Genomic DNA, 23,567 nt, shown 5'->3' with positions numbered 1-23,567 from the left:
GCTTTGGACCTGCTCTTGCATAATGCAAAGCAAAGGTCCTTTTATTCAGAGAATTCCCCTTGGCCAGCTTTTATTTAATCATGTCAGCCTCTCCACCTGAATCTTCTGCCTCCTAAAGAATATTCTATTGGAGCAAGGCCCTTCATTCAGCATAGAAGATGACTCCCCATGGAACATAATCCAGGCCTTCTTCATTTATTATAACTTCTTTCTTCGCAGATCTTAAAATAAATACAGATGGAGACTGACTTCAAATTTAAAAAGATACAAAGTGCTGAGCTTGAGAATCTGAAGCATATTTTACTAGGAAATTAAACTAAAAGGAGATGATCAAAAACTTTGAAGTTAAGTATGGCCATATGACTTGTTCTGGCCAATGAAATGTGAGAAGACATGTGTGTCATTTCTGGGTGCAAGCATTAAGAACCAGTGCAGAATATAAGCTCCAGGATGGTAGAGTCCCAGGGAACAATACATGGAGTCCCTTGATAAATATTTATGGGGGTGACAGTGTTATTTAGATGATAAAAAGGATTTTAGCTTCAAAGCAGAATTTATAGTAATAAAATAAAAATATTGTTTGGGGAAAAAAAAAACAGTACAGAAGATGCCACAAACTGCCTTTGTCCTGTCTTGTCATTGGCGGCAGCACGTGTCAAGAGGGAGCTCCCATCAGCCTGGCTCCTCCTGACTATAATGCTAACATGCAATGGACCAGAAGTGTTAGCAAGAAGCAAACTTTTGTTTGAACCACAGAGATGTGGGAATAGTTTGTTACTGAAACGTGGCTAGGCTCTCCTGACCAGGCAGTTTTCCTCTCTCTCTCTCTTTCTCTCTTTCTGTCATTTTTTGTTTGTCTCATCCTATTCACTTCTGTAAATCCAGGCAGATGCCTCCCACATACTTTGTTGCCTCTCCTATTTACCCGGACATCTCTGCCCAACCACCCTAGTGATTATCTCTGCTTCTCTGAGAGATCCCTGGTTTCACAGCCTGTCAGCATCCTGCAAGTGTTCAAACTCCAGCTACCGTGGCCCAACTGGTGCAGATCTCTCCCAGCTATCCTGCTTCTGGAAACAGCTGAGAGGAGGAGGGGGCCCACTGAGCCTACTAGTTTTCCCCATCTGATCTCACACCCCACCTCCCTTCCCCTCATTAATCTCAGAGATAATATATTTTCCTGAGGACAGGGAGAAAGAGATCAATGTGTCTTAGTTTAAAATTCAAGTTTGTGACTAGATAATTCCTTTTTCCAGTTTCCATCCCTGCCCCTCATTTCAGTGCATGGTTCTAACTTTCTTTAAAATATGACTCCAAACTCCCCTCGTTCAGGAAACATTTCAGGACTGATTGCACATGAATTGATTCATTCCTTTGCCGGTTGCCCCCCGGAACTTAGCTATTCAAGGGCACTGTGTTAATGTTCCCTTGCTGATGAGTTCTTTTGTAAATGTATTCTTTGGATTTCCATGCTGCCTTTTCAGACTCAATTCTACATGTAGGATTAGCAAAAACAGCTCAGAGCTGAAATACAAGGGGACAAATTAATCTTTCACTGAGAAATATTAAAATAGCTTACTTTACAAACACTAAGAAGTCATTTAATTGGAACCTTTTCAGAGACTAGATCTTCTATTTCTTCAGGAAGTGTGCCAAACTCATGGATCTGTACATCTTAGTCATCCACCAAGTATGTTTAACTGGCTTAGGAAACATTTTCTGAGGCAAAACTTTCAATTATTTTCAGTGAGTTCCTTTTATTTTATTTTATTTTATTTATTTATTTTGTTTGTTTGTTAAAGTTTTTTTTTATATATTTAAGTAATCTCTTTGGGTCCAACATGGGGCCCAAACTCACAACCCGAAGATGAAGAGCTGTGTGCTCTTCCTACTGAGCTGGCCAGGCGCCCCCAGTTACTTTTAGAGAAAACATTTTGACGCACAAGTTTCATCTTGTAACATGGTTGATGGTTGATGATGTTACTTGTTCATCCACTGGCTTGTTCATTCTATTATTAAAAGGCACTCGATAAACACTGGGAACATGGCATCCTGTGAATAAGGCAAGGTAAGGTACACAAAAGAAAATAGAAGGCATGGTGCCTTCTGTGGAATTTGACATTTATTTATTCAGACAAGAGGAGGGAAAAGGAAACAGTGCCAAGGTGCCGATCATCTTGAGTGTGGCTGACAGGTCAACCAAATCTGGACATGGATTTCTACATAGTGCAGTGTGTGGCTTCCAATTTTTTAAGCTATCAGATACAGAGTAGGGACCAAGGTACAAATCTGCGGCAGGTCCATATTATTAAACTAAGGACAGAGTGGACAAATTGAAGGAAAACTTGATCATTTCCTCTCCTTCATTTCCTTCACTGCATTTTATTATGACTGCTCCTACCTTAATAGATTTCATTTACTGAATATCAGAGATAGAAATTGGGTTGAGGTCCTGGACTATGCTGATTTCTTCAATGCTTTGGTCCTCTTTTGAAAAATGAGCATGTGGGGCACCTGGGTGGCTCAGTAGTTTCAGCATGTGACCCAGAGTAGGGCATCCATGGTGCATCAGGTTCCTGAGCATGGTGTGGAACATAAGAGGTAAGGACACAACTGGACGGGACTCATCACAGATCTTCTTGGGCTCTGTTGATTTGGGGTCCAGAGAGAGAAGCCCCGTTTCCCTTTTTATCTGAAAAACTGTTGCCATGAACCTGGAGTTGCTGTTGGCCACAGTGGCAGGTTTCTAAAGACAGCTGGAGCAGCTGGAGTTGGAAAGGATGAGTCCAACACACCAAGGGAATCTGGGGTTCACTACAGTACTCATGCTGCCCCCTCCCTGCCCTCCTCTTGGCTTGGGTACATAAGCCAGTAAAACAATGTCCTCTTTCTTTCTCATAAATAACTTCACACTGGGCTTCTATCACTTACAACCTAACAGTCTTAATTGTAGAGGCCACAAAATACTCAACACTTCACACACGGTGTCATTTAACCCTTACAAAAAGGAGGTGTGATAATTAATTTCATTTTATAGATAAGGAAACCAAAATTCTAGATCATATCACATTATCATTGCTCTCATAGTGTCCTTCCCTGTTTCTCACTATAGAGTCTTTATTTTTTCAAATTAAATTTCTTTATTCAGAGGTGTCTAAACATCTTTTCATGCCCTCTGTCATTTTTAAAACAAATTTCTTTATTTCTTCATGAGACTCTTCCTTTAACTTTGGTCTCATTTTCTCACTCATTCAAAATAGTGGGGGGGTCCTGGGTGGCTCAGTCAAACATCTGCTTTCAGCTCAGGTCATGATCCAGGGGTCCTGGGATGAAGCTGGCGTTGGGCTCCCTGCTTAGCAGGGAGTCTGCTTCTCCCTCTCCCTCTATCCCTCCCCCCAACTTGTGCTCTCTCTCTCTGTCTCTCAAAAAATAAAAATAAAATCTTTTTAAAAAAATAATATATATTGAACAACCACAATAAACCAGGCACCATGCTAGATTCTAGAACATCATCATGAGCCAGATGGGCACACCCACCATCTGCTCAAAGCCTGAAGATCACGGGGGAAGAGAGACAGGCAGTTACCCATCAGGCCTCTGTGCACTGCAGTGAAGGAAGCACATGTTGCTGGGGAAACCCACAGGAGGAGCACTCCATCCTAGAAGGCTCAGGAAAGATCTGAACCAACACCTGAAAGATGTCTTTCCTTTTGCCCCTTACTACTGTTTTTCATCATCTCCATCTCACATGATGTGTTTTCCTTATACTGGTTCTTCCATCCAAGGCCCTTAGACCCAAGTCCAACAAGCACTGATGGACCATCTACTATGTGTTAGAAACTGCCCTGGGGATACATTGATACACTGATGGGGAGACAGGAGCCGAAAAAGCATTTCACTGAGTGTAGACCCTTGTGATGAAAGTGGCCTGGGGTGCTGGAGAGTGGGGACAGGGCTCCTTGGTCCTGGATACCACACCCCTGTGGAGCCTTCTTTTGTGGTCCCTCCCCTCCTCGCGGCTTGGAGCCTTCCTCTGTTGATTAACCGTCTGATTCCACATCTTGCCAATCCCCTTCATTTCCTCATCTACGGAGATTTTCACTCTTATTTCCTAACCCCTCCATTATTTACATGGAAGTAAGGAATCTGGATATAAGCAAAGTGGTTGCTTTTATCCTATATTTTTTTAGGAAGTGAAAAACACAGGCCAACTACCAGATCCACTCTGAGATTTGATTGTATTGAACTGGAAAGAACAATGTTTCTCATTCTAACTCCTCTGTTAGCTTCATGCCTTTGTTTGCTTCCCGTAAGTTCCCCTCACTCATTCCATCCATGTTGTTGCTCTTATTTTTGATGATCCATTGTCTCTACATCTTTCCTGAAAGTGATGATCAGGAGGGGGTGTCATGAAGGATGAAGGAAAGAACGATGTACTGAGCAGCATATCTGGGGTGTACAAAAGGACTTGAGAGGGTGTAAAGTCACGTTTGCCCAATTTATACCATCATTCATTTTTCTCTGTCCTTAGTTTCTATTAGTTTGGCTCTTCCTGGGCCTCTGTTGTTCCGTTGCTTCATCAGGGCCCCCCTTTTCCCGAGGGCCCCCACTCTTCTGAGACAAGAGTCCCTGACTCTCCAAATCTGCAACAAAACTGACAAGGACGAAAGGACAAGTCATTTTACCATGGTTCAGGAAACCTGCATAACCTTGGCTTCCCCAGTAAACTCTTCCTGGTATTTAAAACATGTGTGAACTGAGATAAGATTCTGAAAATATTAACAAAACCCAGGCCTCCACACAAAATAATCCCACAGGAATAATATTCATGACAACAGCACCCACCAGGGTTCACAAGCCACGGCTGAAATGTTACTACTACTGTGCAATGGAAACTGCAGGCTCCCCACTATGGAAGTGGAGCACGAGCTTGAATGAAACCATGCTGTGTGTTTCCCAAACCGTGTGGACAGCCCAATCACACTGTGATACACAAGGAACTCACTATTTTATTTTATTTTATTTTATTTTATTTTATTTTATTTTATTTTATTTTTTATGAAAGTAAAACTTATTAGTTTTAAATTCAAAGTATGACAGCCAAAAAAATATTCTTAAATATTGCTTTATTTAAGTAGAAGATTCAGTAGAAGATTCTTGTCTTTAGCACGCTTCTCTGTGGGCTCCCACCATTGAATGTGAAAAGTGGCATTAAATCACACTTACAGCTTCTAAGCCAGGCCATTTGCCTTGTACCCTTTTCAATTAAACTATCCCAGTAGCCAGAAATCTAACCAGGGACTGTGGGGGAAGAGGAGCAGAAGTAAATAGCGGGGAGAAACAGTTGTAGGAAAGGAAGAAAAGAATTCCTCGCGCGTTCAGGACTACCAGGGATGGCAGGATTCAGCTGCTTTGGAAACTATTCAGAAAGATTCTACTCCAGGTCAGATGGAGCAGCTGCTATTTTGAGCGGAGGAAATCCTGGTCACCTGTGGGATGTTGATAGACTTGAGCCTGACTTCTCACCTCACCTTGAAATCTCTCCACTTCAGCTTCCATCAAAACCTGGAAATAACTCATTTAATCCACTTCTTTTCTCAGTGTTTGGAACTCGACACTTTATCTCTTCCAGGATTCTTTTTTTCCCTGAGGCTTCATGAGAACTTTGCCCTCTGATATCTACAATATTTAGTGTTGCTCATTTTTTCCTAATTTTTACTTTCCCTGGATTTTTTTAGATGATCCCGTCACCTCCCAAAGTTGTCACCCTCTTTCTTCTACTCACAATGTTCCAGAATCCTGGAAAGCACATTCTTATTCGTAATCATGGAAATGACTACCCACTAAAGGTAAACCCAGAAGACAATTCCAAGTGAATCATTCCTAAACCATCACTAGCAGTCACAGGGATTGCCCTGACCACAATGCTGGAGAGATGCCTGGAAGACTTGCTCACCTGGCGAAATAATCATTTACCCTCCTCCACATCTCCCATATTCCACAGGGAAGCCAAGATTTTCATTGCATGACATCTCCAAGATAGTAATCAGCACCATTTAATCTTCAGGTAAATGCGCAGGGTACCACACTGACCCTATAGGACATGAGAAATCAGGAGCTGATGTGAATCTGCTGATCATCCCATGGTTATAGGAATCATGGCATAAGTCCTGAGGGGGTTTCCCTTGTAGATCAACATGGCAAAATGCTTGGTCAGGCTCTAAGCTCAGACTGCATGGGCTCAAATCCAAGTTCTACTGCTGACTAGCCGGGTGACTGGGGCAAGTTACTCAAACCTCGTGAGCTTCCATTACTTCATGCGTAAAGTGTTTCAAAGAGTGTCGGGCACAGCAATAAATGCATGCTCTTTTTTATCATTGCTGCCTTCATCACATTTGGGTCAGATTATGAGCCTTGTTAAATGAATAATTAATTAAACTGCACATTTATTTCCACCAAATATAATTAAAATAACAACTATGTTAAATTTGCATGGAAGTGAGGAATCTGGATATAAGCAAAGTGGTTTGTGCCACTTTGCCAGCTATGTGCCAAGTACTGTATAAGGGCCCAGGAATATCAGTGCCATTTAATATTTTCAATGATGCTGTAACTTAGGGATTAGGACTGGTCCCCTTTTATATGGGGACAATGGGGATTCAGGAGTGGTGATGAACTGCCCATGGTCATTCACTAACGTGAAGAGAGGCTATTTATTCATACCCAGTTCTCTGACCCCAAAGCCCATGCTTGAACTGCTATGAGATACTGTCCTTCTGACTAATAGCTTATACAAAGCCAAGGTCAAGAGGGCACCTGGGTGGCTCAGCAGTTGAGCATCTGCCTTTGGTTCAGGTCGTGATCTCAGGGTCCTGGGATCGAGTCCCACATTGGGCTCACTGTGGGGAGCCTCCTTCTCCCTCTGCCTGTGTCTCTGCCTCTGTCTATGTCTCTCATGAATAAATAAATAAAATCTTTAAAAAAGAAAAAAAGAGGCAAGGTCAATATGTCAGATGTGAAATGAAATTCAGCAAGGCCCAAATTGTGTATGCATTTACACGTGTATGTTTGCTTAAGTCAGATTTAACAATGAGGAGAAAAACCTGAAATAGTTCTTTCCCGCTCACTGCCCCAGGCCTATAAGACAGAGATGCCTGAGGGGAAAATACTACTGTGCCAGCAAATTTACCCTGGAATGAAAGCGGACTCCCCAGTTGAGTCTGACTGGCCTCCTTATTTCTCTTTGCTTGTTCTTGATCTTGGCTCTTGTATGAAAGGCTTATTTGTTCTAATTGTTAGAGTAGCCACTGAATCTGTCCTCAGGCAACAAATTCTTTACTCTTAGCCTCGAATCTTCACTTCTCACCTGTTCAGAGTCGTTCAGAACCCCATCAGTGTCAAATTACAGGAGGGCCCAAGAGTCTGCATGAGGGGAAACAAGTCCTTTTTAAAAGTGAGGCTAACACATGGAAAGACACAAAAATGAGGAGCATGCTTGTGATAATAAACTTAGAAACTTGAAAGCACACAAATTTATTATCTTCCAGTTTTGGACATCAGAACTACAAAATGGGTCTTACTAAATCAAGGTGTCAGCAGGGCTGAGTTCCTTCTAAAGGCTCTAGGGGAGAATCCATTTCCTTGTTTTTCTAGCTTCTTCTTTTTTTTTTTTAAGATTTTATTTATTTATTCATGAGAGACACAGAGAGAGGCAGAGACACAGGCAGAGGGAGAAGCAGACTCCATGCAGGGAGCCTGATGTGGAACTTGACCCCAGGACCCCAGGATCATGACCTGAGCTGAAGGCAGACGCTCAACCACTGAGCCACCCAGGCGCCCCTGGTTTTCCAGTGTCCAGAGGCTGCCACATTCCTCAACTCTTGGCCTCTTTGGCCAGCAACCACATCACTCCCACCTCTGCTTCCATTGTCATACCTCCTCTGACTCTTCTGCCTCCTCTTTCTCTCTCAGACTCTAGTGACTACATTGGGAAGATAATGTCCCTATCTCGAGAGCCTTAACTTCATCACATCTGCAAAGCCCCTTTTGTCATGTAAGGTAACATATTCCCAGGTTCTAAGGATTAGAATGTGGACATCTTTGGGGGACCATTACTCTGCCCACCACAATGGGTCTTCTATCTGTTTAGGTTCCCAGGATTCTCACCATAGCTGCCATATTTTCACCTGTGGCATGAGACCTTCGCTCATGGTGGGAAGGAGCTTGCAGAGCTCTGCACTCCCCAGAAAGCCTACTATAAGCGTGTGGGTCATACATGGGAAAGCCTTCCTGAAAGCTTTACAGTAGAAGGGATCCAAACAGATTCCTGGCCAGAGGACTTGAATCATGGAGGAGTAAAAAAAAGTCTGCCTTTGTTTGTACCCTCTACTGCCTCTGCTTAGCTGGACCCAGGAGAAGGAAAGGATGAAGGCAGGGTCTCACCACCATTTTTTACATCAGGAGGCAATAGCCCATCTCACAGGTGTCTCAGAAAGCCAAAAGCCCCAACTCTGAGAAAAGAATATATTACACAGCCCATGCACCTGCCTACTTGCCTGCTGTATTAGTCAGGAAGCTCTACCCTGTGGCCCAACCCCTTTGACAATAACACCTGGGCCCTTCCCCGATTGGTCTTGGGAGAAGCACCTGTCTTTTGGGGGAAACATTTGAATGGCTTTTTTTTTTCCAGCCAGCCTGTCTTGAACATGTCCTGTACTGGTTCATTGTCCCTGAGGCTGTTTTGGGACTTTCCTTCTTGAACAAGCAAGGCCTCTAGAGATTATGAGAGTCGTGAGATTCTCTGATTCACTGGCTTACAGACAATCCTACGGGGAAATGGCACTGTGTTCTACTTGCACATCTGTAATTGGACTCAGAACTTGAGAAGTGGACATTTGGCTGCAGGCTAAATCCCCCCTACAGCAAATATTGTCACAGCTGAGAATCTCTGTGGACCCACAGTATTTCTAAGAACACAGATGTCCCCTACAACTTTCTGCCTGTGATTTCTTGGGTATATCTGCTTTATCGGGAAGCTTAGCATCGCTGTGGTCTGAGGCTAGCTCCCAGTGCTATATAAATAAGTAGATGCACTCTTCTGTGCTATAAAGCACTTGGCTGTATCTGGGATTCTATTACTATCTCCTCTGGGCTTCTGTAGGCTCTATTTGGTGTTGGCCACACAGCTCTGCCCTATGGCTGGCTCTGTTCTTGTTGGGAGGTTGCGTCTGTTGGATGCAGGCTGTCGGACCACACAGGGACTGTTAATAAACTGTTTACTCCATGCTGGTGTTCAGGCTGGGACACCCAGTGTGGTCCACCTCCACCTTAATGACCGGATCTCTGTAGCTCACACCCCCTAATCAGGTACTTCAGAACCGGCTGGGGTTTCTTTCTTTAGTCTGGCAAGCTCTTTGCTTTTCATCCTTTGCCCTTACATCCTGCCTGAATTTTCTCTCCATTCACTCTGGAAAAGCAAAAAATCCAAATGTCAGACCCACCAAGTAGCTTTAAGTAATCGTTCTTATTTCTATACAAGAGGCATTTGGGGAAACGAGAGCATGTTTTAAGAAACCACTGAGTTTTAGACATTACTCCAACACAAAGGCTGCTCATCTTTCAGGTAAGGTGATGGTCAGGGTCCGTGTAGCAATGGCAAAGGGAAGCTGACCGCCATTTTCCCTTCTAGAAGTCTTTTGGTTACATTTAACTTTGCCACTTGCACACTCTAGGAAACTTCTTCAGACCAGACGATGAGGATGAGCCCCCTGACCAGTGAGGAAGAGAGAAAGACCTTTGTGGCTTGCCCCCTTGGGAGAAGAAAGCGGAGATCTAGAGCCACAGGGCCCCTGCCCCCTGCCTCCCTGCGTGCCTCCCTCAACCATTCCAAGGATGCTGACAGCCATAAAAAATCAGGCCTGTTAGCAACAGGAAAGATCACAGGCCTTGATTCCTGTCGAGCTCCTCCAACAACAGCTGCCATCTGGCTCACCATCACAGACGAACGCGGACCCTGATTTATGGGGCAGCCCGGGTCAGGGAGTGGGCCACGTGCATTGCCCTTTCCCCCACAAACACCCCAGTGGGCCGGGGCCTGGGAGAGGGCTACTGCAGGTCATCGATAAATCCTGGGGATAAAACAATGCAGAAGTTATTAAAGGGAGCGGGGAGGGGACCAATGTGAGTTATTCCAATTACAGGCATGGTTATCTTCTTCCGTGCAGTTCAAAGCGCGTGCACCCTAATGCATTTCAGCGGCTAATAAAAGTACCGAGGGCTGCTTTTTTTCTTCTTCTTGAAACCCACAGTGCTTATAAATTATAGTGCAGAGGGGTGTGAAAGATACATGGTAGCTTTGAAGCAGCGCTGACAGCCTCAAACTAATCGATCATAGAAGGAAGTCCACAGTAATAGATGATGCACCATTTATCTAAAGCAAAAATAGATAGTCTCCCTGTGGGAATAGGAAGGAAAAGAAAAAAAAACTAAAATGAGGGGTGGGCATGGGGGGACAAATGTAACATTTCTGATGTTTCAGCTGCAGGCTTTAAAACCAGAGGCACAATAAATAAATAAATAAATAAATAAACAAACAAACAAACAAACAAACAAACACCAGAGACACTGCGGCTTCACCTGAGAAGAGGGGGTGGCACAGAGGGGCCGGACCACCATGGCCCGGGTGCGCCAAGGGGACCAAGACCTTTACCATCTACAGCTTTTCCAGACGAAACTTTGAACAGAACCCTCCGCAGCTGGCCAGGAAATTCTCCTTAGCGTTTATTGTACTAAAAGGGAATTGACTGGAAATTATAATTAAATCGCGTTTGTGCGGCCTGGTTGTGCAGGGGGGGGGGCGGGGGGCGGTGCAGAGATTTAGGGAAATGATCGTGTCGTACAAAAAATGTTAGAAGATGTACCTGTGAGGACGCCTGGCTCAGGGATTGAGCGTCTGCCTTCCACCCAGGGTGTGACTCCAGTGTCCTGGGATCGAGTCCCTCATCAGGCTCCCCAGAGAGAGCCTGCTTCTCCCTCTGCCTATGTCTCTGCCTCTGTCTCTGTGTCTCTCATGAATAAATAAAATCGAAGAAGAAGAAGAGGAGGAGGAGGAAGAAGAAAGAAGAAGAAGAAGAACCACCTGTGGTTGTGCAGCTCCCAAGCCCAGCCACACGCAGCACAGAAGTGGAGCACCGCTGGGCCCAGACCTCCCTGCGGAGGTCCACAGGGAAGTCCTGCACCCCATGTCCTTTCATCTGGGAGATCGAGGCACTCAAAGATAGTTTGCTCTTTCACGTAGACTGAGCACCTCCCAAGCCACATGTACATTTGCTTAAAGGAAGACACTTTTTTTTTAAAGAAATACAAAAAAAAAAAAAAAAAAAAAAAGGAAGCTGTAGTCTGTTGTTAAAATACAATCCCTAGTTACACTTGATCAGAATTTTACAAATGTGCGTTATATGAGGGGGCCGGGCAAGAATGGCCTCAGCTCCGGACTCTTGCGTCTCTCTCCAGACCCCTGCAGTGCTCACATGCCACCACGAGTTATTTAACTATAGTCACAGGTTGGAGGGTGCTGCTCCTCTGCTGTGATTCTGCGGCCAGCACGCTCCTCTCCGACAGCTCCGCCAAGCCCTGAACACAACATTCAAGGATTTTCTCAACACATCCTTGGGCTCTAGCCTCACCACTGAGCGTGCCCCCATCTCACTGCACTGTGGCCACACCCCACAACGGGGCGGTTCATCCCCTCTCACCTCCCTGCCTCCCAGAGTCCAGTGGCATCTGCCTAGAGGGCCTTTGGCTTCTGCCTGGAGGTCTCTCTGGCATGCGTCCTCCTAGATGCAGCCTGGTGATCACCAGTTCACCCCTCCTGTGGTTGGCATATTCTGTTGTCACAGGGGACTTTGATCCTTTGCTCTCAACCCCACACCACACTGGGTGCTGCTCTTGGGGTTTGACCTTGAGCACGCACCTCGCCTCCTCCAATAATATCTGGCACAAAGTCAGAGTTCAATGGCTATTAGCTATTATTAGTTATTACTTCTAACGCTCACACACAACACAAGGTCAATTTCCCCATTCGGCAGCAAATAGGCCATGAAAATATTATAAATAAGGATCTGTCCCCAGAATTACAATTATTCCTTAGTTTTCCATGGTTCTAATGCTCTTCCCACAAGTATTTTATCCCATATAGTAAGGAATGTGCTAGACGGTCCTAATTTCAAATAATCTTACCAATAGTTTTCATAAACCATCCAAACATTTGGGAAACAAAGTACTCTCACCACCCAAACGACATCCCCCAGACTGCCTCTTTTACCTAAAAGTGGAGCTTAAAAAATATATATAAATATATGTATTTTTACATATATGTATACATTACAAAATATATGTATATATTTACATATATAAATATATGTATATATTTATATATATATATTTTTTTTTTAGCTTAAACTTTAACTCTTTTTTTACATTTGAAAAATATGACCTACATTCTATGGCCCTCGAGTTTACTGAGGTCATGGAGCAGCGGCCCCATTCCTTATCCACCAAGGCAGTCCGGGAGCAGCTGGGGGACCTCTGACTACAATCCCATCCTCCTGGGCCATGGGGCCCAGGTTCTGCAAGGAGAACCTGCGCTCATCTCAAGGGCAGCTTGGAAAAGGCTGGAGAATCACCTGGCTCACTCAGATGCTTCAGAATCACCTGGCTGAATGAACGAATGGAGCAAACAGATGCACACACACAGCACCCGGCCTGGCACATGGGCCCATGCACACTCCGTGGATGGGTGGCCGGCAAGGAGAGGTTCTTGGCTCCTGCTCCTACCCCAGAGACCCCTCAAGCAGACCCCTGGAGGAGTGTGTTGTCCCCGGTGTCCCCTCTAGGTTCCCGTCAGAGGGCGTTGGTTGCCCTGAAGCCTCACATGTTGTGTGAACTGTGTGTGGTGTGTGCAGTGCCCTGGAATTCAGGTTCCAGAACCCCCTCTCCTCCACCCAGCATAGCCAGTGTGGGGAGCCCTTCAACACAGGCATCTCTTCACTATCCTGCACGAAGGATTTTTTTCCATTGGTGAACTCAATGCTGTTTGGTTTCCACGGTGAGAAGAGACCCTGGCGTTGGGAGCAGGTTTGGAGAAGGCGGAAGGACCTCCAGCCTGGATGGGGGGGATTGCCCTGGGGGCTGTGATTCGGGTCACTTGTTGAGCAGGGGTGAATCTCTTCTGTCTCGTCCATCCCATTCCAGATGGCAGTGCATGTCCCCAGGGGCCGAGGCATCCCTCTGACTTCCCTCCCTCCTTCTGCCCTTTCCATCCTTCCTTAGTCCTCTCCAGCCTAGAATCCCATAAGAGTTGCAGGAAATAATTGGAAACCAACCTCCCCAGGTGTTCATCATATAAAAAAGGACGGCTCTGTCTGGCGCAGCTGTTGCCACTGGTGCTTCTCCTGGTCGACCTGAGACTTTTAGTGTCCTACAAATGAATATTAGTAAATAAATAAAAGAAATGCCTTTTTTCACCTGGCGACTACTCAGCCTCCTGATAATTAACTCGCTCTTTTCTCCCCCCTCTCTTACCAACCGTGAGCAGTAATGTTCTCTGGTAAACAGGCTGCTCATGACTGTCCTGCCAACAGGTGCTTTCCGTAGAGGATGAGCTGTCCCATGGAGGCACATGTTGAAAGCCAGAAGCTCACAGGTCAATTTGCCCCATGCAATGGGATTTTAAAGGTTGATCCTACATTGAAAAATAGAGACTTCACAAGAAAATTCATATTTTGGCCATTTCTTGGAAATTGGGAGATGCTTTTGGAGATGGTGGGCCTACATTCCTACTTGGCAGGAATTGCCTGGTGCCTGGTGCCTACATTCCTACTTGGCAGGAATTGCCTGGTGCCTCTCAGCACCATGGCCTCACACTTCCTCTTAACTCTTGAGACCACAGCTGAATGTCAGATGTAATTTATCATTTTATTAGTTCTGTTGTTTCCCTTACAGTAGAGATATTTTTTCTGTGCCCATATGCTGTGAATTGACGATGACTGAAAATTCATGATCATTCCTCCCATCGAGAAAAGGGAAGTCAATTTCCCCTTTTGAATCAGGGCTGGCCCATGACTTGCTCTGTCCAACAGAATGTGGTAGAAGTGATGCTGCCTAACTTCTTAAATGGGGCCATTAGACATTCAGTTTCTGCTTTCATGTACTTGGAACACTCCATCTTGGATCTCAGCCATCCTGCTGTGAGAAGCCCACACCACTTATAGAGGCCATCTGGAAAGAACTAGAACATTCCATTCCACAACCCCAGTTGAGCTCCCAGCCAACAGCCAGCCCCACCATCAGCCATATAAGTGAGCAATCCTGGACATTCCAGCCTGGTTGTGCCTCCAAATTATCACCACCCTGGCTAACACTCCATGCAAAAAAAATACCCAGCAGACCCCAGTCCACCCACCAAATCATGAGAAGTAGTACATGGCTGTGGTTATTTTATATCACTAAGTTTTGGGGGTGGTTTCCTCTGTAGCAATCACTAATCAAAACATCCTATCATTATCAAATTTGAAGAGGAAAGAAAGGTAGATAAGGAGACAGGTCTCAGGAAAAATGGAAGAAAGTAATCGTTTTTGGAACTGAAGACTCTTCCTACTGAATTTGTACATAAATATCCAGCTTGCTTCAAAAATTTACACCGCCAGTTCTCGAAAGCATTTCTGTCAAGGACTCTGGCTCTAAGGGATAGTGGCCACAGAGGCCTGCAGATCACAATCTAAGTTCTGCTTCTTTCTTACTAGCTTTCTAATGGTGAGCAATCATCAATTCTCTGACCTTCAATTTTCCCGTCTTTGCAAGTGGAATACCAGTATCTGCTCTGTTAACCTTAATGGATGTTTTATAAATTGTAAAGGACTTTGTAAATGCAAAATAGTTATTTGCATTTTATGTCCCCAATTTTTTTTAAAAGGCTATACAACTCCTGGGATACTCCAAAAGTATGCTGTTTTTATTTGAAATGCTGAGAGTGACATATTGGAATTTGTCCATCCAGCTGACCTTGAATTCCAGGTCTATGGAGCAGGGATGACAAAAAGATTTCAACTCATATGCCTATCCAGGTGTGTTTACTGCCTGGAGAACTGTGTTGCGAATGATCTGAGGCCACATCTGGGAAGGGAGATGGGTACATGCAGGCCGTGAATTGACCCTCAGCATGAAAAATCTTCTTTTTGTTTTTTTTAAGATTTTATTTATTTATTCATGAGAGACACAGAGAGAGAGGTAGAGACACAGGCAGAGGGAGAAGCAGGCTCCATGCAGGGAGCCTGACATGGGACTCAATCCCGGGACTCCAGGATCACGCCCTGGGCTGAAGGTGGTGCTAAACCGCTGAGCCACCCAGGCTGTCTGAACAATCTTTTTTTTAAAGGGCTTTTTCTTTTGTTTTTAAAGAGCCTTTGAATGAAATAACAAAGCTTAAGTTAGGGGACTGGATTTGAGCTGTGTGACTGTGACCATGGACCACACATAACTTTTCTGATCTCCAGTCATGTCATCTGCAAAATGACAGTGAGGATGAGGATGATGACGCATTTATTGAACGTTGACTCCATGGTGGATACATTCTCTTTCTCTTGATCCCTACAACAACCTCTTGGAATAAGGTCGGTTTCATCATTACCCCCATTTTACACATGAAGACATGGAAACACACATGGAGAACTTGCCGACATCACACAGCTAGTAAGTCTGGGAACCAAGACTTGAACCCTGATAGTATAGACCAAATGATGGCAAACTTTTGCAATAAAGGGCTAGAGAGTAGATATTTCAGGTTCTGTAAGCCACACAGTGGCTGTGCAACTACTCAACTCTGCTGTTGCAGCTCAAAAACAGCCAGGGACAATACGTAAACAAATGGGGTGGCTATCTTCCAATAAAATTTTATTTGCAAAAACAGGCAGTGAAGTGGATTTGGCCTGTGGGCTGTAGTTTACCAACCTCTGGTCTAGGGAGGTGCTTTCCAATAGAAACAATGCAAGCCGCAAATTACACAGATTACGTATATAATTTAAAATTTTATGTAATTCATATTTTCTACTCACATTTTAAATAAAAGTTCAGAGACAGGTGAAACTAATTTTAATACTATATTTTAAACACAATATATCCAAAATATTGTTTCAATGTGTTATCAATATTTTTTAAATTATTGATATAGTTTACTTTTCTTTTTTTTTTTTTTATATCTTTGAAGTCCAGTGTGTACTTTATACTTAGAGCACATCACAGCTGGGACCACATGTAGCTGGTGACTACATGGAGGCCCTCAGGTCTAGAACCCAGCCTTTCTGTCTGCCTCAGCAGGACCTTGGAGCTAATACATAAGAAGGCAGGATAGAAATGCTAATTATTGGTTTTGATTCATTTGGGTCTCTTGGATGGTTCCCAGGTCCTACCTTGTATGAACCATTTCAAGAGTTTGATTTTAATTTAATGATTTGGAATTCAGAATGCATTTTTCCTTAGAAACAACACTATAAATGGCTGCTAGAGTGTTGGGCCCTTCCACAAAGCCCTAATTAATGGGCGGTATACCTGTCAAACACAGTGTGGCTTGAATTACCCCTAATGATCATCCACAATGTGATTTTCTGCTAGCTCTAAGGATACTGGGAACAAACTCTGGCCTTGGGCAGCAGGTCAAAGCAGGTGCCCCCCCCACTCCCCTGCCCCCACCCCGGATCTTTTGTGGCCAGGCCACCCTCTGAGATCTGAGTCATGGTCTGAGCAGTTGTCCCTTGTTGGCGAGAGCTCCGATGCCCATGTGCTTTGCCTGAATTCTGGGAAGGCTGCGTTCCTAAGTCAGAGGTTGCCCAGCCCAAATGCCTCTCTCTCCACCAGTGTCTTATAAAGGGTCCAGTATATACATTTCATTGCTTCCTATAGGTACAAGTTCAGGCCTCAGAAAGCAAGCAATAGAGCATTCAGTAGTGATTCCCAGACTGTGGAGTTTAATGGATCAATAACATTTCAAAACCAAAACAAAACTAAACTAAACTAGAGAACCTATATAAAGTGGCCTTCTTGCAATTTTTCCAAGTAAACACATTAAGGGGGTAAAGACCCCTACCATACCCTGGCACCAGTATTTTAACATCAGAACAGCGTTTTAATGCTGAGTAAAGGAGGGAAGGGGCTCAGAATTAGAGACACTTTTTTTTTAATCGAATAAATTTGATTTTGTAGAAAATTCCTACTGCATGGCCTTTATTTTTAGCATTTTGTCAAGGACCTTAAAAACTTTGCCTCCAGAGTCATGGGTTCTCAGGCTAGCATTTGGGAGCCCGAGTGACTAAAATGGCTCAGGGCAGTTGCATGGGATAATGAAAGGTCTGGAAAGTAAGCAGAGGGAGGGACGTGGCAGCAGAGCCCTTAGGTGAGCTCGCCTCCCACCTTCAGGAGGGTTTTGGGTAAGAGACATAACTGCGACAGAAAACAGACCCTTTACTGGCACTACTATCTTAGGTTCACATCTCGTGGTGGACTTTAGAAGGTATTTACACATCCCTTTTACCTCCTTGGATCTTCTCCAAAACTCCACAAGTTAAACGGAGAAGATACGCCACGTATCATATAGATTAGACGGTGCCACGGACGGAATTCCCAAGATTGCTGCTCTAAATTTTTTATTTTCTTTTTGGTTACTTTTTTACTACAGCCCACGTTCAACACCCAAGGAATGGATTTGGAGACTGGAACTCCTGTAAAATAAGGATGACTCTATCGCTCATTCATCTTATAACCTTAGATGTTGCCTCATCTATAGGACAAGAATTATAAACTGCATGATAATGAGGGCTCACTGATTCCTGTAAAAGGGTTTCAAAGCTCCTCTGATGAAAGGAAAAGCAAAGTAGAAAGAATCCTTACAATAGATGTCTCCAGGCCGTGGGTTTTCTTCTCAGGGGTGGGCAGGTCCCCAGCCACCCTCCTGCCGCCTTGGGTACAGGCTCCCTGGGTACAGGCTCCATGTCCTTTCTTCTCTCCTCTCTGCAGCAGCCTCGCCCCACTCATCACCACCATGGCATGGCAGAGCAAACAAGCATGCAGGCTCCTACCTGGGTTTTGAAAAGTTACTTTAGTGACCTTTCCTGCCATTAACCATTTTGGAAGAGTGATTGTCAATGGTAATCTCATCCAGGGTTTTCCTGATGAGATTGTGTTTGAATTATCCCCAATTTTCAAAGGTTTGAAAGACCACACGCGTGCACACACACACACACACACACACACACCCAAATATGGATGACAAGACCCCAGCTCTGGTTGTTCAGCACCTCAAATGAGTTCAGTCTGGATATTTTGAGCATCACTGAAGTGGTCTGCGTCCACCCCATCTCCCCATCTCTACCCTTCCTGCTTCACATTTTCTTTTTAAAACCATGCTTCTGTTACTAACGGTTCCTTCTGAACCCAACATCCAGGGCTTTGAAGTAACCATATAAAGCAATAGACAGACTGCAAGCAAATGGCAGAGCACTGAGCCTCTGAGCACAGAATTTTCAGCTTACTCCTTCCTCTTGCTCTTCACAATCTCTGGAATTCGGCTTTGAACGGGACTCAGCCTTAGATGACAAGGCGTCTCTCTGGTGTGGCAGCCAACGCTCCGTTTCGCCCACTCGTTTCTCCCCAGGCCCGGCGTGCAAGGCCCTGCAGCCCGGGGGCAGCCCCCCACCCCCCCCGCCCCGGCAGAGGGAGACAGGGGTCGGGGCGTCTGGGGCGCACCGGACGCTGACGCCCTGACCCTGAGCTTGTCCTCAGGGCGGAGGTTCCCACTGCTCGGGAGCGCCAGAGGGTTGGGAGGGAGGGAGAAGAAACAAATCTGCGTGCACAGCACCTCCCCCCGCAGGGTGCCAGCGCTGACGTCCTCCGCACCAGCTCCCCTGGGAAGCGCTTCCCCGCTCCTGTGTCCTCCACCTTCCTCTTCCTAACTCTCCCTATTCTCTGCCCCACCCTTCTCCCGAAGCCAGACACGGAGGCGTGGGTGCGAGTCCTTCTACTTGCCGTGGCCGTGGGAAGAGCGCGCTGCCGCCTCAGGCACAGCAGAGGAGGCTTGTGCAACCCCGGCTGCTCCACGGGGCATCTTGGGAACGTGCAGGTTTACACCGGGAGCATCTTGCCAACAGGCAGGTCCACACCTGGGAGGGTCTTTGGGCTCAGAGGCTGCTCTTCCACCCAACAGTGGGTGACGTGTGCGCACCCGTCCCCACTGTCACAGGGAGCAGTGGGAGCCCCTTGATATTTCGTTTCTGTCTCTTGGCTCAGTAGCCCCTCAGGAGCCCTCCTCCTCCGCGCCGCCCACCGTGTCTGCTGCCCGGCTCCGAGCACTCACCTGGTGTCTCCCGGGCCGGCGGCGCTGCCACAGCCTCTGGCAGCTGAGGTCCTCAATACCCGCCACCCGTGGGAGACTTTCTTGGGTACCTAGAAGCAGAATTGGGTGGGCCTTGGGTGGACGTCACTGGATTAAGGGCACCCAGACTGTCCTGCTGTGGACCGCGCCTCATCCTACAATGGTCTGGCTGAGGGGCGCCTGGGTGGCTCAGCGGTTGAGCGTCTGCCTTTGGTTCAGGGCGTGATCCTGGGGTCCTGGGATGGAGTCCCGCATGGGGCTCCCCAGAGGGAGCCTGGTTCTCCCTCTGCCTGTGTCTCTGCCTCTGTGTCTGTGTCTCTCAGGAATAAATGAATAAAATCTTTAATAAATAAATAAACAAACTGGTCAGGCTGAGACTTTCCACTATTATCACAAACACTTTTGCGGTGGTAACAGTCACACCCGGGACAGGTGGTGGTGACGGGCCTGGGCAGCAAGTGCGATGTGTGGCAGCCTTAGGAACAGAGGCCCAAGGGGCTAAGGCGAATTTTGCCTGTGGCGTTTGACTTAAGCACAAAGTTGTTGTCTCCATGAAATTGCAAATAACTCTGTGTGGCTCTGGATTGGCCTGAGGGCAGAGCCAGGTAGGCTGAGGAGCACCAGGGCAGCCCCTGCACTTACTGTTCTCCCTCTGCGGCCCTGAGCGGGTGTGAGGACAGCAGCCTCCCCTAGGAGACGAGACAGAGGCCTCAGGGGCCCAGCTCATCCTGACTCCTTGGGGGCGCTGCCCTAGGAAACTGCTAACTTCACACACCATTGAGGACACCAAGGCACAGAGGGAGAAAGCCTGGCTCTGAGCAGTGGTCACCTGCCCATATCCTGGGGGCAGGACATCCAGCCAGGCGGCGGGAAGGAGCATGAATGCGGAGCATCGCTCATTACCACCGGGCGCCAGGGCCCAGATCCTGGAAGCTACGGGTGCGTGATGCCCTGTGACCTGGCTCATTCACACCCTGCCCACCCCTTCCCACCAAGGAGGCTCTCCCACGGGCTCTGGGTGGGGACGAGCTCATGCAGCCCCGGCTGCGTAGGCCCCCTCATGACAACAGAGTGTTCCCCACATTTTCAAACACTTGTGGGGGCGGAGGTGATGCTGCTCACAGCTCCTGGAGCCAAACTGCCCATCCTGCTGCCCCTGCTCAGTGTCCACCATACCTCTGAAAGAGCCTGGCAAAACGGCTTAGGAAAGAAGATTCTAGAGAGTAGAGGTGGTTTCCCTGAGACGACAGAAGTGTGAGCATGTCAGTGCAGGCAGGAATTGTATCTCCCGGTGGTCAGATACCTAAGTCTCCAGCTCCTTGAAGAAGGTGTTTGTGGCTGAAACCCCGTGTTTAGGCCCTCAGCAAGGGCCGGGTGCCAGGCCTCCCAATGATATGTGTTACCTCTTCCCCCAAGGCCCTGGTCTCTTGTGCTGCCCATTGCACCCATGAGCTTTCTTGACAGCCTCATTGTCTTCATCTTTCTCCTCCTCCTCTTGCTTCTTCTTTTTGCTAAAAACACTTGCATTGTGTCTCCACCTGGAATAAGACCTGTCTGTCATCAATGTCGTGCACCTTCTTATTCAGAGGTTGATATGTAATAAAGCAGAAATTGAACTTTAAAATACATTCACACTATACAGGCAAGAATTGTGTCTGGGGCAGAAAATGCTGCTGATGTTTGAGTGTTCACATGCCCATGAATGTCCCAAGCTCATATTGCTCAGGATGCTGATATGACATCCTGAGATACTAAGTAATTTCCTCACACAAGAGTTACCCCATGACCCCCTACCTGCTTCTACTCATGGTTGCATGAACAGAGCCACAAGTAGAAGAAACCAAAGAAGTTAATTCTTGGATTTTCAGTGTTAAATAGGTTCTTGAAACTCAGAATTCATGGCCTTGAAGCCCAGATCCAAATCTATAAAAGTTGAGAATTTTGAGAAAGGCAGGAGGGTTGAATTTCAAAAGGCTACCCCTTCCCAAAGCATGAAAGCAGAAAGTTTGTGTCATAACAAGACTGGAGAAAGAGGTAGACAAAGAGCACATGCCCTACCTCAGGGAGACTGGATAAATGTAGTCTATACCAGGGAGGGAGGAGCTGGGAAAGCAAGAGCGTCACTCGGGTGTGTGATGCCTCTGCTTACCCTTCCTGTTTATGAGCTTAGTCCAAGAGAAAGAAAAATAATGGAATCCCTTTTCAAGTTTGGAGATGCCAGGGTAGTGTCCACCCACCTGCACCTTATTTCCCTAGCAGATCATCAGACCTCACAGGGAAGCCTCTGCTCCACTATGGTGATACAGTAGCTCATGACATGTATGGGGTACAGGCATTAAAAAGCCAGCAAAAGCTCATGATTTCTCCCATGTAAAAGCATTTGAGTGTTTCCTGAGATCATGAAAGAGGGGGAGGGGAGAGAGAATGAGAGTAAGAGTGAGGGAGTGAGAGAGGAAGAGAGAGATAAGAAAGTCTGCATCTAAGACAAGGAGATGCTAGAGCCAGGGTTCATATGGGGACACTCTCAACATGTCTGCAGAATCACCCATGGACAAAAGGTAGAATTCTGTCTCAGTTTAGGACCAAGACAGAGCAAGATGAAGACGGAGGCCCCTTTGAACCAATGCCCTCAAAGTACCTGTCAACTCCCAGAGTTTCACATCACCTCCAGAAAGAAGATGAGCAAAACAATCCTAAATCTAACTAATTTCACTGGGTACAACAGGTTGGTTACAATCCCTACCTATGTTGAAAATGTTGGGCCCATGGGATCAAGGGGGATCCAGAGGCACCAACAAAATGGTGGTAGACCCTCCATCCTGTTACCCCCGCCTCAGAACTTTCCCATCACCAGCAAACCACCCAAGGACACGTCATCAGGGAGACAGGACCTATTCAGGAAACTTGAACTGCACCTTACCCAGACCCCATATAAGGGCATAAGCAGTTATTGCCCCATACAGATTCCACCAGTAATATGCCCTAATACCTATCACTCCAGACAGACACAACCCCTTACCCCACCCCACTTAAAAAGCTCGCAGGTATTCCCTTTGGGTGCAACTTTCCCAGCCTGCGACTTCCCTGGCTTCACTCCCCTGCAGGGCTGGGGAACCTCACCCGAGAGCGCTTCCATTAAAAGCTTGCCTCGACCCATCTTTGCCTGGCCTCTCTATTTCATTTCACTATCAACTGGATCAAACCTGACAGAAAAGTTCTCACATATCTGACAGGAAGTAGCCCTTCCCACCTGTGAGGGGCCACCAGATGCCTGGTGCTGCCAGGTACTGAAAGGGAAGCAGCCCACTCACTCCCTTCCTCCTCCAGCCATGGACTTGACCACCATGTTGCTCCTGCCCTGTGTGGGGCTCCACACCCATGTGACAAAGTCACTGTTGGTCCTCCCAAAGCCACTCTTCCCCGGGTGCCACATCAAGGTGGAGGAGTCCTGCGCAGAGGAGGGCATGACCCTCTGCCTGCCTCTGGACCATACATGGTGCCTCGAAGCAGCACCACCTATGCGTCTTGTTTTAAAATGTCTCATGGAAAGAGTTTCTTCATTCTCCAGCCAGAGGAAAAATTCTCAACTTGGTATCTGCAGATAGAATTCAAGAGCCTGGTAGACGTGCATGAGGAAAAAAATACCACATCTTTATTTTTATGAACCTCTAACTGAAATTTCCTTCTATGACCCTTTGTAGTACTGCAATTTTGTCACCAGTAGAATCACGGATATCTTTATATCATATATGCTCATCACTACTTCACATTACAGTAATTAGACCCACTACTGGGTCTTGTCATTTAAAATATTAAGAAAGAAGCACACATATTACTATTTGACAAAATGTTTGTTTTCATTCATAACTATATTTCGATAGAATTAGTTTCCTTTGTAATTCTATGTATTTCATTTTGTGCATTTAAAAAAAGGAATGTTTTTTTTGATAAGGGGACCAGAAACTTACTCTGATGGCTGAAACTTACTCAATGCCATAAAAATAGTTAAGAATCCCAATCCAGAGTGACTGCACCAGTTCACATTCCCACCAACAGTGCAAGAGGGTTCCCCTTTCTCCACATCCTCTCCAACATTTGTTGTTTCCTGCCTTGTTAATTTTCCCCATTCTCACTGGTGTGAGGTGGTATC

General features: G+C 46.1%; 1 long non-coding RNA gene across 1 annotated transcript; it reads right to left on the bottom strand.

Moving 5' to 3' along the window:
* Positions 1 to 1,797: 1,797 nt before the first annotated feature.
* LOC144287439 (uncharacterized) lies at positions 1,798 to 18,805 on the bottom strand. The gene is made up of 3 exons (XR_013355263.1): positions 18,579 to 18,805; positions 17,938 to 18,125; positions 1,798 to 4,654 (listed from the first exon to the last, which is right to left on the bottom strand). It is a non-coding gene; the product is annotated as an uncharacterized LOC144287439 (long non-coding RNA).
* Between the last annotated feature and the right edge of the window lie 4,762 nt (positions 18,806 to 23,567).

This window comes from Canis aureus, chromosome 1 (genome assembly GCF_053574225.1).
Source record: "Canis aureus isolate CA01 chromosome 1, VMU_Caureus_v.1.0, whole genome shotgun sequence".
NCBI lineage: Eukaryota > Metazoa > Chordata > Mammalia > Carnivora > Canidae > Canis > Canis aureus.
The sequence above is the reverse complement of the archived record's forward strand: the minus strand, read 5'-3'. Positions and strand labels throughout refer to the sequence as shown.